Genomic DNA, 22,685 nt, shown 5'->3' on the forward strand with positions numbered 1-22,685 from the left:
ATTCCAAAAGAAATATAAAGTGCATAGCACAAGAAGAACAATATTTGCATGATGTAATTATTTTTCCACATGGAGGAAAAAATGCACTGTAGAACTAATGGTATTACAGAGTGAACAGACAACACAATGAAACTGAATAAAGCTTATGAGAGAATGATGGGTATTGATTACATGTGTTGCAGGAAGATGATGCAAATTTCAAGTATTCTTTCCTGGGCCTTCCCTCAGAGAACAAAATAATAGTTTTTCTCCTCTGAAACCAGAGGGCCTCCAACTAAGATTTTCGGGAAGCTTTGAAAGGAAGCAGGAATTTGTTTCAGGCACTTCTGGCAGAGGTAAAAACCTCTTAATGAAGGAGGGAATTACAGGGAAATTATTCTTCATCCTGTATACATAAAGGAATATTTAAATTTACTTTCATTTAATTTTTCTCTAGGAACCCTCTTTGATATAGTAAGATAAGCATTAGAGTTTGGTGTACATGCAATCACTAATTTAAGTTTTCTGTCAATTTTTCATTTGATAGTCATGTTCTGAGCATGCCTGTAGATTTATGCCACAGTATAGGGAAGCCAGTGTGCACTTTAAACATTCAAAACCTTCTAACTTCTGCAGCTTTCCCATTACCTATGCTTCTCAAAGCATGATATGAATCAAATCCTCTGTTCTCATGCTAAAGTAGTATTTTTGAGAGGTAATTTAGAGGCTGAAATTCTCTATTGATCTACATAGCAGAATTAGTAATAATTGCCCAATTTTACCCATTACTACTTATCTGATTCACTGACTGGATTGACTGTTTTCAGAGTAAAGCTGTTATTCAGGTTGGAGACCTCTGCAATGGTTGCTCTATCTGTCCTACACTGGAATAAAATACACGCTACTAATTTTAAATTCCTCATGTATTTATGAAATAAAGATTATTGCTGGAGTTCAAATCTCTTCTTTACTATGGTATTAGTTCCATTTGCTGAGTCTATCTACATGAGACTCTCAAAAGCAGTAGCTGTGAACCTGGGTTATCAGATATTTTCTATCATGGCTTTAATTTTCTCAGTCTGGAAAATGGCTTTGTTGATTGAGACTGCCAAGGAACACACCAGTATTTTTAGTTTGTTTCACTGACTTCTGTAAGGCATCAGAGAGGAAGTGGAGCTACACCTGTCATTTATAAATACACCAGATATACAGAATCTGTGAAGATTCCCACTAAGAGAATTTAAAGTATTGTTAGTACACTTGTATCACAGCTGTTCTGTTGTGGGTTATTCTCATTAATGATAAATTAATAGCATGATAAAAAATATCTGGGAAATAGTGTCAGGATAGATCAGAAGCCATTGTCTGTATTGCACGACATAGGTTTAAAGGCAGAAAAAAGACCCTAAAGTCAATGAACGTCAGACACATGTAATAACACAAAGAGTTTATATTCATGTGGAAATGCCAAATAGGAGAAAACTATCTTGAGCAAATAATGTTAAATTCAGAAGAAATGCATCACCAATATTTTCTCTGAGGAAATAACTATGTGAGGGGTCAATCGTGTTCTCTACACAGACAAACCTCCCTTCAAGTCAGTGAGTTTTGCTGGCGTTAGAACTGCCTGATTGGTATCCAAATTTATTCAGATTTACAGTTTGAAGTGTCTCCTAATCTTTCCAGCAAAAATACAACACTTAGTGGTCCCAATCCAGTGAAGACATCCACATAGACAGATTATTATTTACAGACAGAGTGATTTACAGGGGCAGAGACTAAATCTGCCATTAAGATTGTTGACATAGCCTTCCTCAAAAGCAGGCCAAGAAACATTAATGTAAAACTCTCTTCTTATTACTGAGCGTTGTTTATAGCTGTTCTGTCGGTTGCTCACCTCATATAGATTCAGTACAGCTCCTCATGAATTCATTCCCCAATGCCAATTTTTGTGCTTTATTTCCCTTCCTGTTAAAGAGGCCTAACTGCAGCAAAGTAAATATTCTTCTGGTACTGGAAATATGGAATTTATATACAAATTCCGTGAGAAGCTTTTATATATAGGCAGGCCATCTCTTAATCAGATTATAAACTCTGCTTGTTTCATTAAGCTGCAAGAGCATTCTATTTGCAGTGGCTTTTTTGGACATTGTGACAACATACCATTGCACAGGAACTTGTGCTATGAAAAGGATTTCAAAGGAATTTTAAAATCTTTTACAAAATCTTCTTGAATATTCCAGAAAGATAGATTCTATTCTCTTAGTGTTGTAAGAACAAGCAATTAATTAGAAAAAACCCAACACACCAAAACAACCAAACCAAACCAAAAGTCCCCACCACTGTACTAGAAAAATAAACTGTTATATGTTTTACTTTTCCACGAAAAAATAGTTTATCTCATCTGGATAAAATACACAGGTATTGACTTTGGTAAAGGTATGGTGAAAGAATAATCACAAGCACAGCTAATGCATTTAGAATTTTGAAGAAAAAGTTAGTAATATTTCCAGCTAGTAGCCTGGCCACATAACTGAATTAATACCTTTCAAATAATGTCTTCCCAAAACGAGGGACAGTTTTATACATTATCATGCTAAACTGAAGATGCTTTATGACATGTTGGAAAATCATTTTTTTTCCCCTAAAGACTCAATAACCAGTGTGATGACTGGTCTTAGAATCATAGAATCATAGAATCAGCCGGGTTGGAAGGGACCTCTGAGATCATCAAGTCCAACCCTTGATCCACTACCACCATGGCTACTTCAAAAGAAAAAAAATCCTATCTACAATATCGTTGTGATAAGAGCACTCCTCAAATATCAGAGAAAATTTAAATAATTCTGCTGCAGGAGACTTGGATCTTCATTTTCAACTGTTCAGCCAGTGCTACAGCCACAAGACTGCAAGGGATTTGGAAAGGAAATTCTTGTTATTCCTACCTGTTGAATTAATAAACATTCACAAGGACAAAGACTGTGAAAATAGCTCTGCACCAGCTAAGACACTTAATGGACTGTATGGGGATGTAGTACGAAAGACCTGGGTTTAAATCCTCAGTCCTTTGCACCTGGATTTTAAAGCTGAACTTTACCCTAGAGAATTTGAAACAAAAACACCTTGAACATTCAAGCTAACTCCAGGCATGTTTTAACTATAGCATCAACATCACCCAGTGTCAAGTGATGACAGAAATTTTGAATGTCACCTGTCCCAATGAAGACAATGCACCTTTTTTCTGTTTTCTTAGTACTTCCTGTAAATACAGGCCATATGTAAATGGTTATTATCAATGAGTTTGTTTATACATATTCAGGACATTTTGTGTGGTATCATATACTATTATTATATTTCAGAACAAGCTGACTTTATTAATTGCACTCCTGGTATCACATTATGCTCTTACTTTTGTAGAAGTACGTTATCACAGTAGATACCAATCAGATCATTGATTCTTTGCATGAAGTCTGTATTAATTGGGCAACATATTCACTTCTATTCCCCTGCAGACCAGTCATTCCAACAGCAACCCTCCTGGGTGCAGAGTGGCCAGTTATATTGAATTTTGTGGAATGAATTACTTTCTATAAAGTAATGAATAACTAAAAGATAATGTAAGGTGTAATCTCTGTATTAAAAAGAACCTACTTGTTGCACTTAAAAACCCAAACCAGCTTGAGTATTTTTTTTCTCCAAAACAAATAATTAAAAGTTAAATCAGAGAAGCGTGTTAAGTTATGCAATTAATTATTGGAAAAGCATCTGGATATTAAAAGATTTAGCAAGTACGAGGAAATAATTGCAGTAGGATCTTCATTAAGTTTGATACATTTTGTGTAACTTTTTTTGCTATTAAATTAATCATTGCTATTCATCACTCAAATATTTTTGAAGTAATTAACCTAACACACATCCTGGCTCTGCTCCATAATATACATCCATAATGCTCAGGTCAAACTATGTGATATTCTTGTTTATTTCTGATATATATCAAGGCAAAAGCATATTTTTTGTATGTGTTCTCCACAGCTCTGCTGAGTTTATATAAAATGCTGAGCTCAATAATCCAGGTCATGCCTGCTCTTTAAAATGTGCTTTACAGAAGATTTAAGAGAAGAGGAACAAAGAAATTGTACTAAGTACAGTATTTTATACTCACTGCTGGAAATACAGTCCATATCACAACAGTCAGTTTGTATTATGGTAGTGTTGAGCTATGTATTGAGTTTTGCTTAACACTCCATTGCTACAATGAAGGTTGGTCTTTGATTTAAAAAGTGTAGAAAAAGAGAGTGAGAGAGAACAGGAGAGGCAGGACCACAAGCCATATTATCTGTTAAAACTATATTTTATATTGGCCTTGATACTTTAAAGGTTTTTGACAGTTCTACAAAGTATTCGAATGATCCTATTTAATGACTTTGGGCACCTAGATTAGGTATTTCAAGTTTAGGAGCCTAAATTAAAACTACATGGCCTAATTTGAAAGCTGTCATTTAAATAGGGGTGATCAGAATTTTTGGAAAACAGATCTCTTGATTAAAGACCCAGATATGGATTGAGATCCTCAGATTTTGAGACCTACATTCAGCTATTTTGCACTAGAACACAATGTTCTTTCTTGCTTTTAGGGCTGCAGTGGATGTGGAGAAAACCAACACTGTCTACAGCAGCACTGCAGAGGCATTTCTCTATTTAGATCTTGGTTTTGTAAGAATGAATTAGTTTTTGTTATTTCCCCTACGCACCCCCTGCTCCGTTAAAGTGAAACAACAGAGTATTTTTAAGGGGATTTTAAGATAGGGGGGGTGTACTGTGAAATTCTAAAACTTCTTAGAAAATACCTATCTAAGAAAAGGGAAAAAGAGACTCTTTTTTCAGCCTTGATATTGAATGTCATAACCTCAGAACTTTTAGCATGAATTGTAAGCAGTGAGACAATTAGTTGTTGTTGACAGGAAGAAGTAGGGCACAATTGTTAGAGAGGGCAAGGATTAATAGAATCAAGGAGTTGTGGCACCTAGAGGACTGAGGATATTTAACAGCCATTTAAAATCTTTTATTAAACTAGACAGAAAGATGTTGTGTCTTCTTTATAAAATATTTTATATATCAGAACTGTTATCGGTATCTTGTTGATAAAATTCTTGTTAATATAAAATAAAATAAGTCAGAGGAAAGTTTTTAACTATCAGAAAAACAATGTTTTGAATCAGCTCAGAGATTGGAAGAAAGTAGTGACAGGTTTGTCCCATCGAAGATGATGCTTTAGTCGCTTAAGAACGTTATCTAGTGTGAAGATATTCAAGAACAAGATGAAATAATACCTTCAAAGATCTTCTCCATTCCTAAGTTTTCCTTGTAACTAAGTTGCCTGCTTGAGTTTTAGTTATTGAAAAGCTGCTCAGTGGGCTCACAGAGGTGACCAGCCCATCCCTCCCACATTTAGGCATTCTTAAGGGCTCCTCCCGAACTCAAGAGGCAACTTGAACCTGTTTCCTTCATAAGGAAGGTAAAATTTTCCATCACTTCAATTTTGGCTTAAAACTCATTCTAACTGCAAAATTCTGTGCTAGCCATGGGAATAAGCATGAGGTATTAATCTGCTTAGGTTTCAATAATTTATCCTCTGAGCCACTCCATGGATAGCAAGTTCAGCCATGTAGCTTGAGGGAATGTTTAAATAGAACCTTTTCCACTTGTTAAACAAACATTGATAACTGACAGCAAAGCATAAATTAAAGTAATAAGAAAAATAATCACAGAATCCATTCCTATGATAGAAAGCTTTGCAAAGGTACATGAAATCCCACTTGAAGCTAAACAATATAGCCCATTTCTGTCACAATTTCTTCTCTTTTCTTTGCCCTATATCCTACTTGACTTCCTGCATTAAAAAAAAAAAAAGTTTTGCACAGATTTGAAGTGTTTGGTCATAATCTGTTTCCTACTATGGGGATATTTACGAAATGACATCTGGATCATTAACTATTCTGTCAAGATGGAAGTATTAAAAAATGTAATCAATAGCTATTTTTTTGTGGTAACTTAGGGAGTTTTATCCCATATTTCCAGTCAATTGCTTTGAAACATATTTTCTAGTTACCTTTGCTGAGAACTTCTCTTTCTCCCATCCTTGATCTTTAAAAGTTAGGTTAAACTTGATTTTTAGGTCACAGTGGAGAAGTAAAAAAAACAGTAAATACTTCACACTGTGCCTCATGATAACCATTTTATTTATCCACCATCCTGATGTTTTATCAAAGTGGTGATTTTCATACACACTAATTATTAAAAAGGCATATAATTTTGAATGACAAATAACTCATCAATATATGATAAACTATATGAAGACTTCAAGGATAAGTCAAAAATCTATTTTTTATTTCAAGTTCAAAACTTTAACATTCTAACATTCTAGAACTAGAATAGCTTTTGGATACATTTTGCCTACTTTTAAGAGTAATAAAGGTAGTTTAAAATCAGATAAGATACTTCTATAAATTGCCATAGTATCCTTGCAATATCTTCAGAACTCTGAGTCTCTCTTCATGCAAGATTTCATATTTGTACCCTGGTGGAGTGGGGCCTGCCAACCAAGGGATGGAATAAGCATGGCTTTGCAACCAGCTTGTTCCTTGAAATGTTCTGACACCAGGAATGGAGTTGTTTATGGGAACCAGAAATTAAATCAGATCAGTTCCTTTCAAGCTATAGTAAATACAAAACAGAGGGTAGCTGGAAATGCAAAACAGAAACAGCTTGTTCATTTCCAGGCCCATGGCTAGGGCTCCTAGGTGCTGCTGCCATACTGGTACTAAAGACAGAAATTGAGGAAGTTGTTAAAGATGCAAACGAGAACTCCAAACCATAGCCCATACACAGTTCCAGGTTCTAACGGCTTTAAAATATAAAATTGTAGCCATTTGAAACAGTCCTTTTAATTTCTCTATTCCATTATTATGCTTTCACTGGCTCTTATGAAAGAGAAAGAAAGGAAGGCAGAACAGAGCCTGAACCATGGCTGGGAGACTAGCAGAGAAGAGATGAGGAAAGCACAGTCCGTTCTCTTTGTTGCACCTCTTTGCTATAGAAAACTCTCACTGCTTCTTTTGCAATCTTGAGAGAGGTCAGAAAAGAAGAACAAATGTGACCCCTAGAAAATAATCTCTTTCATCTCCCTTGCTCTGCTAAGGATACACTTCTTGTCTTGCAAATGGAGCCGTTTGACAATCATTGCTCTCAGTGTCTGGTTAAGCCTCATCTTTGGTGCTAACAACTAGTGCACTTTTGACCTCCCTGTGCTGCTGTAGACATACAGTGGCAAAAAAGGTCAAGGAACAACTTTTCCACAAAGATTATAGTCTGGTGAACCTTTTCCTCTGGGCACCCTCAGAACTTGGATATTGGCCTTATTGGACCTGATTTTAAGAAAATTCAATGTTGCTCCAGTGTAAGCAAAGACAGTCTTCTGCTATTGCTGTGGAGCCCCCAGACTAGTCCCCTTTTGAGACACAATTTTCTTTACACTTTCTTCAATATGTTTATGGTCAGTTTTCTGTGTCTTTGAAAAGGGAGGGTTGTAAAAGTTTTTTGTTCTCTGCAAAAGTATGGGCTTGTCTACCTGTGGTGAGAACAAAGAGGCGAGTAATGGCTGGGACAGGAAAAGTAAGTGCACAGTTTTAGGAATCACTAAATTATTCAGCTTCCCTAAGTCATACACAAGCACTAGAAATTCACACAATACTAAGTATATAAAAATATTAAAGCTTCTGTTTTTACACTAATAAAAACTAAGCTTTTCAGAATTGTCTAGGTAAATATTCTTAACTCATAGATTGTAAAACAAGTTAATAGTGCAATAACTATTCCATTTTTGTCTTAAATAAAATATTAAAAGCTTAGTCTCACACGAGTGGCCAGGAATTTAAATCCAGGCACCAGTCTATCAGCTAATCTATGGGAATTATCCAAATGACCCATTTTAAGATCTTTTCCTGTAATTGTTCAGTTTTGTCATGTTTATATTCTAGGACACATGCTATGCTATGAATAAGCTGTGTCTCTTGTCATTAGCCAGTGCTAAAGGACGATTTGTCATGTGTTATGGCACTTTTCACCTTAACTGTGAAAAGGATCTAAGTTTCACAGAATCTAGCATTTGCAGAAATAATCACAAATTGCAATACAATTTAAAAAATACAGCTATAGTATTATTTAACTGGTAGAATTTCTTTAGAACACAGGCATTTGTATTTCCTTTTACTTATGTTGCTTGTTATAGAACTCCATACTCATATGCAGAACAACTAGTATTTGCACCATAGCTAATTTTTCATATTTAAAAAGCCTTTTTTAAACATCTGGTATGTGAATGTTTTTAGGGATTTTGACTAAAAAAAGGTTAGTCATTTCAATCATTTGCCACATTTCAAACCGGTGCTAGCCCTCATTCTTTAGATAGATTCATCCCACTTTATTAGCACTTTAATTAGTTCATATTAGTTGCTTCTGGTTTCCATCTATGTAATGGAAAATTATCTTGCATAAAGACTGGCTATTTATGCGGCCACTGTGGCAATGATTTACATCATAACAGTACACCCTTTTAAAGCAACCATATCCTAGTATCATTCAGTTTCCCATACTTTTACCTTATATCCACTTATTTATTTATATGCTGCTTTGCCCTAGTGCATAAAAGACCTCACTATCCAGCTTCCACTTTCCAACACTGCAGAGGAAGAAATACTCAGGAATCTTTTACCCCTTTCATTCTAATCATGTTCTCTGTGCTGAGAACAGAATTTCCTGATAAGCAAACCAGGCAATAAGAGTCTGTAGCCTGCTTTATGGTGTAGGCATTACTAGTAAATGAAACTGCAAGAGCTCGTTTTTCAGAACCACTATTTATGGATCCTTGTATAGGAACAGTTTGACTTCTGTTCACTAACATTGTCACAATGACATTACGTTTAAGGACTTCAGACCTATTTTTAAATGTGAATGGGCACGAATGGAAGAACTGTAGTAGTTTAGTAGTTTTTCTTCTTTTTAAAATTTGGTTGATGAGAAGTATTTTATGTGTTTTATTTGAAAGTACGAGTACAGAGGAAGTGTTGGAGGGTTGCTGTTTGATTTCTCATTTTAATAACAAACAGATATTCTTCCAAAACCTACTCTATTGTTACCTTTAGTGTAAGGTAAAAATAACAATATAGTCACAAAAGAAAAGGGACTGGGGAAAATGACTCAAAAGAGATGCTCTTTTGAACATTTGGTGTGCTCTTCATTGGTAATGAAGTATAAGACAAAGGATGTTTTTATCCAAACTGATGTTCCAGTGAATAATATTGTAAAGATTACATATTTACCATGTAGTTGTTAGATTCAAGTATATAACTCTAGACATTGCAATAATTCTGTTAATAGTCCACACCTACCTTGAGAAATGTTTTTCTTGGTTTTGCAGAAGCCTCACCAAATCCACTCTTCTCCATGACTATCAAATTCTACTTTCCAAGCACCTGATCTGTCATTTCATTCCTTCTTATTAAAGACTGTCAGTTGCCATTCACCAGAGTGTCTTGGAAGTTTATCTCACGTTCTTAAGCCTTTGTTTTCCAGCTCAACACATATTCAGTGCTGAAAGTCAAACTTTTCCCTGAACACCCATTTTTCCAAAGCACCAGATCTCTATATGTTTGTTGCAGATACTAAATAACTCCAATTCTAATACCTCTAAAAATGTCATGTCAAATGTTCTTTATAGAAGAGCTGGATGAAATCTCAGCTCCTGTTCACAGATGGCAGTTGTAGAAGGTGAGATAGGGCAAACCAGAATATTGTTCTGGTATCAGCAAGAGTGACTGGAAGTATGTTCCTGAAATGTCTTTCTTCTTTATCTTTCCACAAAGTTCATGAGTATATGATAAAAAATAATTATTGGAATGTAGATTTCCACCATTAACATAAACTTTTATCATATCATGTTTTTAATCTTACTAAGCTTAAGACATACATTGAGAGATATTTCATGAGTGTGTCTACTGTCATGTAAGGATCAGAAAAGATAAATGTTATTGATCACCATTAGAAAGCCACAAGGAAGTAATTTTAATGTATATCATATTCTAAAAAAACCACCTGAATCTTTGTATGAGGATATATAAGTTGGCCTGCAATTGAACTTTCATAGAGGTTTTTTAAGAAAATGTTAAAATTAAGAATTCCATTGTATGCAAAATGTGGTTCCTCTCCTGTCTTGTTTTAAAGACTCATGAAGTAAAAGTCCTGGTCTAGAATTGTCTTGAATGGATAAAAAAAGTGCATAATATTGTATAAAACTTTCAAAGTACAATGGAAGTCTAGGACAAATATAATTATTACTGTAGGTTTATCACCTCAAACATGTTGTTGTAAATGTCATGATATCAGATGAGTTTGAAAACAGGTTTCCCATTTCGCACTTTGTTTGACAAGGTCATTCATTGTGTAGAGCAGTTTAAGATGTCAGTTCTCATGGAAAGAATTGAGTTGCACTGATGTGCTTATGAGCATTCCATAAAAGTATATGATTAAAGAAGGGTTAGTCTTCTGAGTATTGTTACTCAACTGGCTTGAAATATGAGCGTTTTCTTTATTGAAATATAATTTATCACAGTTAACTCCTTCTAGTTAACCATGTGTATGTTACATATGGCATATGGAAAGCCAGTTATAGTTATCCACAAAATCATATGTGAGATGTTTTTTTAATGCTGCAACACAATAGTTTGTAAAGTAACTGAAATAATCTTGTTCTGCACCACATCTTCATTCTCAACAGTTGAATAAAGAGTAAAGAAAAGATATACAAACATTTTCTATGCTTTTTATGTGTCTTCTGCCTGTTGGTGGCTTGTTTTTTATTGCCTCAGAGAAAGGCAGAAATCTTCCATTTTGCTTTAGCCATTATTGCATTGAGTTTGGGAAATTTCTCTGTACTTTCATCAGCCAACATATTTCATCATGGAGAATAAAGTTTGGTCTCCACTGTCATTCGTTTGGACTAACCTCCTCTCTTAGCACAGCTGCCTGTTCTATATTTAGGCTTCTTTAGAATCCCAGTAAACTATTTGACTCAGTAATTTCTTGTAGAAATGAAATTCCACAGATTAATTGTATATCATGCGAAGGAGTACGGTATCTCCTTCCATTGTGTCTGAATTCACTACCAGTTCATTTCCATGAATGACTTGTTATTATTGTGCTGGGGAGAAGAAAGACAGATTTGTCTTAACAAAATCATTCATTATTTTTAATATTACCATGTCTAATAAATTACAAAATACAATCAAATAGTTATATATACTACAGGCACAACTCAACTTTCCTTCTCCTCCTCCTCCTCCTCTCCTCTCCTCCCCTCCCCTCCCCTCTCCTCTCCTCTCTCATATATCTTACTTCTACACAGGTGACCTTTATGTTTCTGGATGCTGCTCTACATGTGAAAATCCAATGTGCAGTACATAGCTGAGGGCTAAGGTGCTGATATAGTGGCTGCCTTTGTCTTCCCTTCTTACTGTGGCCATAAGAGTGGTGAGTGGCACAGAAATATGTACACACAGATTAAAATTTGACTTTTCTCACAACTGACAATAATTATTAGGAACACATCCCTCCCCTTCCAAAGTAATCACACATAGATACCCCTCCCCCTCCCAGGAACCTCCTCTTCAACACCCTGTGTTTAATGCAATCAAATGTTAATTAACTGATATCGGTACACCTGATTGATATGCTTGGCATAACTGAACAGCAGATTCAGAAAAATGAGTATTCATGAATAGCATCACTTTACAGTTTCCATTAACAAGTCTAGCAACAGAGATAAATGTTTCAATACACTGTATGCTCCTATCATTCTACAAATATTTTAACCAAAGCTACTTCCCATCAACCATCCTTGAAGTTTCACCTCCTCCTCCACTTCTCTCTTCTTTTTCAGTTATCAGCCAGCATGACATTTGCAGATCTGAATCCTCCCTCCAGCCTAGCTGGTACAACTTCAGCATCACATATCTCCAGTAATATCTGTATTCTAGAATTACTGCTTTATACAATTTTAACTTCACTTTTAATTTAGCTTATTCTCCCACCCACCAGAAATAAAGTAATACTACTTGCTATTGTAAAGGAAATTCCATTTTTAAAGCACTGAAGCACTTAGAATTCCTCCTTCCATCCATCTTCTCTTCACTCCAAGCCCCTACTGCTCTGCTGCCACTTACCCACCTTTCAAAGTGTTACCTGTAAATTGCTTGTTACAAACATAAGTTACAAACCCTTCATTTAATTGCTGAGTTGTGCAAGAAGAATAAGTATGAGTGAATAGTTCAGCTTCGAAGACCAGAGGATAAGACGCAGGAATATGTAAAATGAACAGCAACAGGTTTGAGAGACATTTATGTTCACATTTAAAGCAAGCTCCTTACAAAGAAAGCTTTCTTTAGTAGTCATAATAATAGTGGAAAACTGAGCTCTACGTGCATGAGAACTTTTTAAAGGCTTTGCCTCTACAAAATATGGCCAAAAGCATCACTGATCAGCTGAGCCAGCACAGATACTCATCATGCCAACAGAACTATGGGGTTGTGTTGTTTTTTTGATTCATGCAACCATTTTAACCATTGAAAAGACATTTCCATAGTCCTTTCAGCCCTTTGAAAAGCCTACTTTGAGGTAAGTAAATTCAAAACTATAGAGAGGCATAGATTTGTCTAACATCACCATGTCAGGACCAATTAATAGAACTATAATAATCCTACATAGCTTGGAGTATTCTTGATTAGACTACTGGCAGAGGACTACTAGGATTTACAGAAAGATTGCTTTTTTGTTTTCTTTTCCACTTATAATTTTTTTTTGTCTGTCATTGTATATCATTTAAAATCTGCTTGCCACAATTTCTTTTCCAAGCTTGTTAGAGGTAGGTGTTTCTCAGATCAAGTTTTCTCCTCTTCCTTATGAAGAAACAACAGAACCCATGCCTGCTAAAGTGAATTTGGGGTTCAGACTTTTGATTCAAAAGCTACAGAGCAGAAATTCAGGTATATATGCACCATAGCCTGTATGAGAAATTGCCATACCACCTTGTCTAAGGGCTCGTTATTTCCAGTAGCGTATATCTCTTCCTGAAAAAAAGGAAAAGATTTGGAGTATATGTTTGATATTCATTATCAGTTCTTCCAGAGTCTGATTTTTTTTTAATTTTGTAAATGAAGTTCATCAAGAATGGTTTCTGGTTTTCCATGATTGCTTGAAATCTTGTCAAATATGTTTTCCTTTCCCTGTCACTCTCATAAGGCTTGGAAAATGCTACAACTGGATCATTGCTGCATTTAAAACATCCTCACACTAATTGCAAGAAAGAGAAAAATCTTTAAAATATTCCATGTGTTTTAATTTTCCCTTCCACTCCCAGAATGTCCCATGAGAGATGGGCTCAACATAAAGCAGAGGTAGAAATATTTACTTGTCTAACTGTTCTTTTCATACTATTTATTTTAAGCATGATATAATTCTGTAATTCTTGTAAGTTTTAAGAATTAGTTTGACAATAACTACAGTATCACAGTAGTATTTGTACTTTAAAATTACTGATTTATACAATTTTAACTTCACTTTTAACTTAGCTTATTTCCCAGCTCACCAGAAATAAAGTTATAATACTCACTATTGCAAAGGAAATTCCATTTTTTAAGCACTGAAGCACTTAGAATTCCTCCAGTGCACAGACCTAAGTGATGACAAGTTCACTTATGGTATAGTCCTTAAGGACACTTCTAATACCAGGGATGAGCATGTATTTACAGAGCAAACAGTAGCCATATGAAAAATGTAAGCATTTCAGGTTGGTAGAAAAGGCATGAAAGACAGGGTGAGTTCGAAAAATCAGACACACAGCACTGAAGGCAATAGATCACATGTCATTTTTTGGCCAAAATCTCTCTCAAAGTGATGCTATTATTAGGAATGAGTTTGTAGAAACTTGTCAGTGAAGGAGATTGACTTGGCTAAGAACTTGACAGTCCCCGTTAATCGTCTTGAGCCAAGTATTAGTTTGGTCTGGCCTAAACATTAATAACCCCTTTACTGTGCACTGCAGCACAGGGAAATTTACAACATTGTTCCCTATGTCTTCAAGCCAAAAAAAAAAACCCCAAAAAACCCTACAAAAAACCCCCCAAAAAAACAAAACAAAAAAAATCTTGTTTTCCTTAACACAAGGGAATTGGAATGAAACTAAAATATGTGACATAGAAGGCTATGTCATCTGTGTATCCTGTCACCAAGGCAGGTCAAGATGCTATCTGACAGCGACTCTGCATTTGAGTTTATTGCAAACCAAAGAGGAACAATCTCATATATATATGAATTATATATATGATATATATTATTATGAATATATTTTTATATATGATTATATTATATACTTCATGTATATTTGTATGTGTTTGTATGCTGATGTGTACACATGGATACAATGAACAGCACAAACTGTAAAGACATAGAGATATCATCTAACTTTCTTACCGTAACAATGGTGCAGAGGCACTGTTCCATAAAAAAAATCTTTCACCTACCTTGGGAAAAAGACAAATCATTAACTGAGAAAGTCCAGGGACATGGCTGTGCTTACAAAAAAACATTTTAAATTGTAGTCCCAGGCATGTCTTTTTGCACCGGTGTTAGTGTGCACTCCCTTTGCCTAGAGCTGGAGAGGTCTGGCCCTCTGAGGAAGGAATGTGAAGCAGGCAGGAAAAGGAGATCCATGTGTCAGGGCCATTGCTGTCAAATGGCCTCCTCACACTGCAGATGTTCAAGCATGAGCCAGGGAGTGTATGGAATAAAAAGCAGTCTATGGAACTTTAGGAGGGGATAAATTCCGCAGAAAGTTTGCAGCATTCTTCTACACCACACGAGAATTTCACCATCAGGGAATGGGTTCTGTACAGGACTCTCTGTATGGGCTGATCTTAGACATACTATTGGTATATCAACATTAATTTTACACTATACCAATACTTTCCTTTAGGAAGTTAGCTCTAACACTTGCAAGAAGTTCTAGCACAATTTGGCCATACGCATGATTTACATGAACCAATTCTGTAGAATATATATCAGAGTTTTCTCTTCATTTAGAAATCAATTTTTATTGACAACAAAGTCAATTCTGAGAATAAAACTTAAAAAATGGGTAAATCTTCTAGTTGTGCCAAAAAGGGATTGTTGATAAGGATGGGTCTTGCATCACAGTCATAAAAATGATGATTTTATCTCATGAGACCAAATAATACAGTTGTGGGATTATTAGTTAAACTAAAATGTTCCAATCCCTCAGAAAGGAACCACAGAAATTTGAGTTGCAACCATATAATATTCCAGATATTGTATGATGAATATGTGGGTTTTTTGATTTGAAGGGTGCTACTGTTTTCCCCCAGGAAAAAAGTGAAATAGTGGCAAATGGCCTGATAGAATAGTAGAAGTAATTGATGGAGTTCTGTGCAGTTCTGCAGGTGAGGTGACAGATCTGAAAAGCCTCTGACTTATTAGTTTGCCTGTCATCACAGTTTAAGGTATGACTATAGACAAAGTTAAAAAAAATACAGCATAACCCAGAAAATTCTAGGGAGAAAAGAAGAATAATTCTTAACCCAATTCCCCTGTCAAGATCATTTAAAAATCATGGTTAAGATAACTCATAAGTGAACATAATTGTCACTGTTAATATTTTCCTAAAATTAGGGCTTATATTCTGAATCACTTTATATATATCTTAAAAATATTTAAAATATATTAAAGTGATCTTTAGCTATATAGTTACACATTAGGTAATTATAGGTTAACCTGCTAGACTTGTACATGATACAAGATATACAAGTGCAGAAATCTCTGCAGATTCAAAAGGCTCCCATAATAAATATTTCTTCTTATTTACACTTTAAGATAAGAATTGTTACTGCTGCCGTACACTCATCATAGGCTGCCTAGGGCTACAGAGTGGAAATTTAAATTGAGAGATAAATAATTTGCCTCTTGCAGTAATAGGAAGCTGTTAATAATTTGGAAAACATGAGGGTTTTTAAATACCTGTTCCTTCAGTGTTGTATGAATTTATAATCCGGTCAGTGTAGTTCATCTAAGCTTACAGCTAAGTTTGTCAAACTGATGCACATTTTTTAAAGGAATGTTGAAACTTTTTGTAAAAGCATTTATATACTTGGAAAAGGAATGATTAAAGATGGCATCAGAGGGCATTGTTTGTCTTTTATATTTCCTGACATTCCTTCCTAATAGTGTTTTTAGGAGATGAATGCTGGCTGGTTTTTTTTGGCCACACAATGTAGTTTTAGCACAAGATAAAAACAATTAAAAGGTATAGTCTAAGTCATGGAAACAGCCAATTGTTACAGTGGAGAGAGCTTATTCAATATAAATATATAAATGAATGAAATTTTATGAATTGGACTATAAACTGTTACTGATAAACAAAGAAAAGATCCACTATAAAATACTATATATATTACTAAATGTTTGTGTCTCCTTGTTAAGCCCAAAGACCTGCAGAATCTTTAATGACAAAGCTCTTTACCTCTGAGCCAAGTAATACAAATTTTCACCAGTTATGGAGTTGCATATTTCTAGGAAATATTTGAAAAGAAAATCATCTTCTTCTTAATTTTGATAAAGCATTCTGTTCTTGGAACGCAGGTAAAACAGATCACCAGTTCTGCTTTTTTTTCCCCAATAAACTATGTTTATTATACCAATTCTAATTACCATGCAATCTAATGGTTTTAAGGCTTATAATTTCCACATCACTGGACATCACAAACATGAAAGCATTTTATACTGTCATTATACACCAATGTTTGCAGTTGGTTATACATATATACAGAAATTATTCACACATCTTAACCTTGCTATTTCCTCCTTTCAAACCAACCTAATTTTACCGTGAAAGCAGCTTTTTAATAAATGGTATAAGAAATACAGCAAGGCACACATTTTTAAAAACTTTTTTTCTCAATACCACCTCAAGAAGCATAAAAACCCAAAATATTGTACTTGATTCAGTAGAATGTCAACAGTTTCTAATATACAACACCATGTAGTTGTTTCTTGAAGTGTTGCATAGATTAAATTTTTAAATTAAATAAATAAAATGCCATTTATTTTAATTGCTTAATTCCTATTCAATCAGGAGGACTAATGACTTCTTTTTGCTGCAATCCAACAAAACCGTCACTTAAGAAGTAAAATAGTTTCAATAAACTTATGCATTATACAGATAAATATTAAATTTGATACATAAAATAGAAGAGCACTGACAGGTACAATTCTGAAAAGAGGAACCAGACTGATCATGAATTCTGCAGAACTTCAAAGAACAGAATCAGTGATAAGTAGTAGAGGAGCATCCAATTTAGGAAGGGGAGGATATTAGAGGTAGCTTGGGAGAGGAATCCATATGAAAGCAAATGGCCTTGCTACAATGCAAAATGATCACTGACATTGGACTAGCATACGCAGCCTGATCACAAAGCCAACATGGACAAATCACATTTGGAAAGAAAATTTATCTTGGGAGTCAGTGTAATGAAAGGCAGTGATACAATGGAATTGAAGGTCATCCCAGGGTTTACAGGATGAACCTGCACCTGAATTGCAGCCCAGTTTCTAAAAGGAAACAAAAAAGTAATAGTAGGTTACAGAAAATGAAGTTTTATTTGCAAAACATAGGTCTTCCAGAACAATCATAGATAGTCATTAAATGGTCATAAGCCAGAGCCTTTAATGCAGAAGCATACAGTAGGCAAACAATGACTTTTAACAGCCTGAGGTACAAGTTGGTGTAAAAAATGAACTGATGTAGAAAACTCATTGATTTTCATAAACACTTTGTTTCTAAAGAAACTAGAGTATTCATCACATTTGACTTTTTCCCTGGATCCTGTTCTCATCCTTACCTGTGAACTTACCTTCAGCACACTCAGAAGTGCACCAATCAATGAAAACAAAGAAATTTTCAAAAGTTAAGCAACAAAAAGATCTACCCATCAATTATTTTAATATTTGTGCAAACATATATAATAAAATTTCAATGAAGAGGAAAGGATTGTCACATAAGTACTCGTGAATAGAACTGCATTTTTAAATTGCAAATAACTATTTAGACACTTCTAGTACCAGTGATGAGCCAAATTTGCATACTATAGAATTATCCAGCTCAGAATATAGGGTTAAACTATTCAGCAAAGAGCACAGGCTTATGATGAGGATTATGAAGAAATAACTGTCAGAATACAGCTCAAAGATTAGTGCAAAGCACATCTCACAGGCATTTCCTAAGAGGCACTCCAGACATGCATTATGTGCCTTCCAAGTTAAGCAGGAATATCTGGATCTATCCAGTGACCTTCTTCTTTGATCTTCTTGGCTGCAACTGACCACCACCCTCCCCATTTAGATGAGAAATACACTTACTTGAAAATAGTAAAAGCTCAACAGTTTGTTTAGATATTAATGAAGAGCTGATCTGAATAAAGAGGAAGATTGTATCAAAAGGTATCTACAACTCTGGCATGAGTTGCACATATCTAGACTAAGAAAAGTCTCACTGATGGATTATGACAAGTTTTTCAAAAATTATGTAATTCACAGACAATACAAGACTATCTGTTTTTTTAGATTTTTTTAAAGTCATCTACTGTAAGGAGCTAAAAAAGTCAGACTGTTTTAAATTCTATAAAGAAACTTCATAGTATTTACTTCCCTATAAAAACTTCCAGGAAATAAAGGATAAGCAAAGATTTAGATTATTCTGGTAGTTCCAGTCTCTAAAAGTAAATTATTACATATTAACTATTGTGTAAACTTGCATATTATTTTTCTCCTGCAGTAAATAATTAACAGTCTTTTGCATTTATGTACCATCTTTTATCTGTGGATCTCAAAATATTTTTAAGTAAGTAAATCATGCTTCATAGGTCCCATGGATCATTATTCTTATTCTTTTTCTGCTAAAGAAACTCAGACAAGGAAGGAATAAGTCATAAAAAAAAATCTATTGCTGAGCAGGAAATAACAGTCAGGCTTTCTGGGCACCAGTCCTGGGTTTCTCCTGGTAATGGTGAGTGGCAGGATATTCTAGCTAACATTGCAGCACCGTCAGATAAAATCAATTTAGGTTTCTTAGTCCAAGTAAATGATATTTTCCCTAAATTAAGTTAAAACTTAAATTACAGAAGGAAGGAAATAGCTTTTGGACTTGTAGGAACTAACAGATTACGTATAGAATTCTAAGGTGTCCTCCAGAAAAAACTTTGGACAGAACACATAAACCTCCTTAATGTATTGATATCTATGCATATTGAATATGTAACTAAAAATTCCCACCCCATTGGTGAGTCATAGGTCCCAGTGACAGCAGAAGATCACCTGATTTCACGTACAGAAAGATGGTTCTTTCAAGGTGACCCCTCATTGAGAAATAAAATCAGCATAGTTTTATGAGCACCTCTGTTGAAGATCTCCGTGTTGGCTTATCTAAGAGACTAGTCAGTGCTGACAGAGATATTTTTGAGCCTGCCTATATAATTGTTACAATTTTCCCACAATGGTCTTTTTTTACTTTTACTTTTTTTTTGGTAGCACACTACTAAATAACAGCATTGCAATATTTGGCAAAAATATTTATTCACTACTAGTTTTATTCTTCTGTACAGCCAAAGTAAATACTGAAACAGTACAAAATCAACCTACATTTGAAATCATGCCTTTTTCAACTTTGAATTCTCGGTATGCTTTTAAGGTACAGATATACTATAGATTATTTTTCTCTAAGTATTGCAGCTACACATGGAATTACACATTTAAATGAGCTTACAGCACAGGTGCTACAGGGAAAATAATGGTGTTTGCCATTTATCTTTCAAATTAAATAATGTGTTTTTAAATAGTAACTTTTTTCATAATACACTTATGGGAACAACATTTATCTGTCACATTTTAAAAGATGTATTAGTAATAAATGTAAATTACCTTTGGAAAATCAGTAATTAGCCTCATCAAAAAATAAACAATCTGCCACCAAAAAGATAATCTTTAGCATAGTTAAGTATAATAACTGTTATTTGAATAAGTTAACAAATTAGGATAGATTGCTTCTGTAATTCATTCCCCATAGCATGAGAGATGAAGTTAAAACATCAAGCTTGTGAATGGGGGAAGGGAGCTCAGACTTTAGTGAAACCAAACCTAGCAGCTCATATTTTCATTTTTTGTGTGCCTGAGATACACTATATGTATTTCAAACTTCACTATTGGGAATAATACAGTACAGAATTTCCATGGAAGCAATGCTATATGTACCAGTTAAGAAACCAGTGTATCTTCCTAAATATAAAAAGTGGGATGTAGCGTGAAGGGTTTGTTAGCTTCAAATTAAGTTGTCAACTGCTGGGCAAAAATTGGAAACTATAACCTAACCATATTAAATTGTTGCATACAAATTCTGCATTACATTTTATTGCATTGTGGGGCATTTATTAATAACTCTATCCTCTGTGTCCTCACACCAACTGCATATTGTCATATCCCAGTCTTATGAAAAAAACAGCTGGCTACCATGCAAGCAACTATGAAGTTCTGAAAAGTGAGGAAAGGTTTATACAGTATTTTGAGATCCTCAGAGGAGAAGTACTAATGAATTGAAAAGATGTTATTATCTTCATCAGTGAAAGAATGAGAACAAGAATAAAATCACACTCACTCTAGCAAGTATTCTTCCTCAAATCAATATTATAAAAATAAGTGAAAAAAAATAAGAAAACTAATAAACAAGTAATTTAGGAAAGCTTATGTTTACATAATTATCACTTATCAACCTCAGACTTTTGTCAGCATCTCAATTTCCAAATAGAAGCTTCTATATACATATAATCCATTTAATGTGATTCTAGAATACATTGTATCATTTATGAGTTTTGTAATTCCTAGTTGATTTCCAGTGCTTCTCCGGTTGTTTGGATGTGTCCAAGTATTAACCTAATTGACAATCAGCAGGTCATGGTAGCCTATTTCAAGGCCATTCCAGAAATATCCTCTTTGCTATGATGGTTCCAAGGCAATGCCTTAGTCAAATAGATATGTGTTGAGATAATGGCAAGCTGTAGACTATTGCTGTCATAACCTAAAGGCTTTGCTAGATATATTTTTACATATGTGAATGTGTAAATACTGGGTAAACCACCAATATATGTAAATGAAAAGCCCAAAGCATAGTAATATACCATAGCAAAATCAGGAGATGTGGGAGTTAGATACCTAAGAGTAGAAAAACAATCTCTATAAACAGGACGAGATACTCTGCTACAGCTATGTAGTTGCAATAGGAGAGCAATAGTGGTTTCAGTGGGCAGTGATGAATAACAGCCTTTTCTCCTGGCAACATTGAGGAATCATAGCATAACTTAGGTTGGAAGGAAACTTGAACGTCAGCTGGCCCAACCTCCTGCTCAAGGAAGGGCTATTTTCAAAGGTAGACAAGATTATTCAGGGCCATGTCCACTCAAATTTTGAAAATCTCCATGGATGGAGATTCCGGAATTTCCCAGGGAAACCTGGTCCCATGCTTAGCCTTTCTACAGCTTCTGGCAAGCAGTAGCATTTGGAATTGGATTGGCATTTGGAGTTACCATGCTGGCTGTGGTCTACTAGAAGAGTGTTTCCAAAGACTAATGGCATTCCATGTAGCTATGCTGGCTTTTGCCATGGAACCACTAGTGAGATTCACAGCAGCAGTGCTACATGCTAGGAACTGATTCAAAAGTTGCTTTGTAGATCTTCTTCTGTTTTTAAATGTGCAGTAATAGTTGAGCATTTATGTGAGGTCAGAAACTCCAGATCTGAACCACTTTCAAATTTTGGAAGAGACTAGGTCCACCTCTTCATCTTAGGTTCCACCATCTTATTTATGTTTCAAAATGCTTACCACAAAATAGAACCAAAGCTTGCAGTAAGCTGTGTGGCTATGAGTTTCCATCTGCTTTGGTATTCAGGTCTTTATTCTACACTACCCCCACACTATACTCTTTAATGATGCTGCAAAGATTTCTTGTCATCATAACCTCAGCTTTTGGTCTAACATTGTGTTGTAATAATTGGGTTCTTAATAATGGCCTACTGAATTTAAATCATGGTAAACTGACATCCAGAGATGACTTATTATCTCTTTATTCTCCAGTATGCTTAGCCATTCTTCTTGTATTGTCTGCAAATATTGTAGAACTCCAACTCACTAGGCACCCAAAATTCTTGTAGGTCTGCAGGTTCAGCTTCATCAAGTGCTTTTGAACCCCTCCCAAGGCCAGCTTACTGTGTAGAAGAGCATCAATGAGTGGAGCTTGTTTCTGGTTCCACAGCTCAGTTGAGGAGGGAAGAAGAGCCTGATATATTACTTCTGAAGAATTCCCAAGTTCTGCAAGATAGCAGATTTGTTCCAGATGGGAGCAGCTCCCGTCAATGCAAAGCCAAAGGGCAAAAAGCCATTAGTATTTGCTGCATTTGTTGACTAGTGGCATATAAATTAGGATTATAGTGTAATCAAAACAAATGATATAGCACTGTAATGAAATAGAAGCCCTGGTTGGCAG

General features: G+C 35.0%; 1 protein-coding gene across 9 annotated transcripts in view; it reads right to left on the reverse strand.

Annotated features, from left to right (window-relative positions):
* Window positions 1-16,578: 16,578 nt before the first annotated feature.
* Window positions 16,579-22,685, reverse strand: part of AKAP6 (A-kinase anchoring protein 6) — a 275,069-nt gene continuing 268,962 nt past the window's right edge. For 5 of the 9 annotated variants that reach the window (XM_051806225.1, XM_051806228.1, XM_051806229.1 and 2 more), the window contains one exon: window positions 16,579-17,709. The gene's annotated coding sequence lies outside the window, so the exon portion shown is untranslated. Of the gene's footprint in view, window positions 17,710-19,679; window positions 22,511-22,685 lie in introns of those variants that run through there. The other 4 variants (XM_051806233.1, XM_051806231.1, XM_051806232.1 and 1 more) reach the window with 4 other exon arrangements.

Source organism: Manacus candei, unplaced genomic scaffold (genome assembly GCF_025592945.1).
Source record: "Manacus candei isolate 608988 ecotype Guabito, Panama unplaced genomic scaffold, ASM2559294v1 h1tg000067l, whole genome shotgun sequence".
NCBI lineage: Eukaryota > Metazoa > Chordata > Aves > Passeriformes > Pipridae > Manacus > Manacus candei.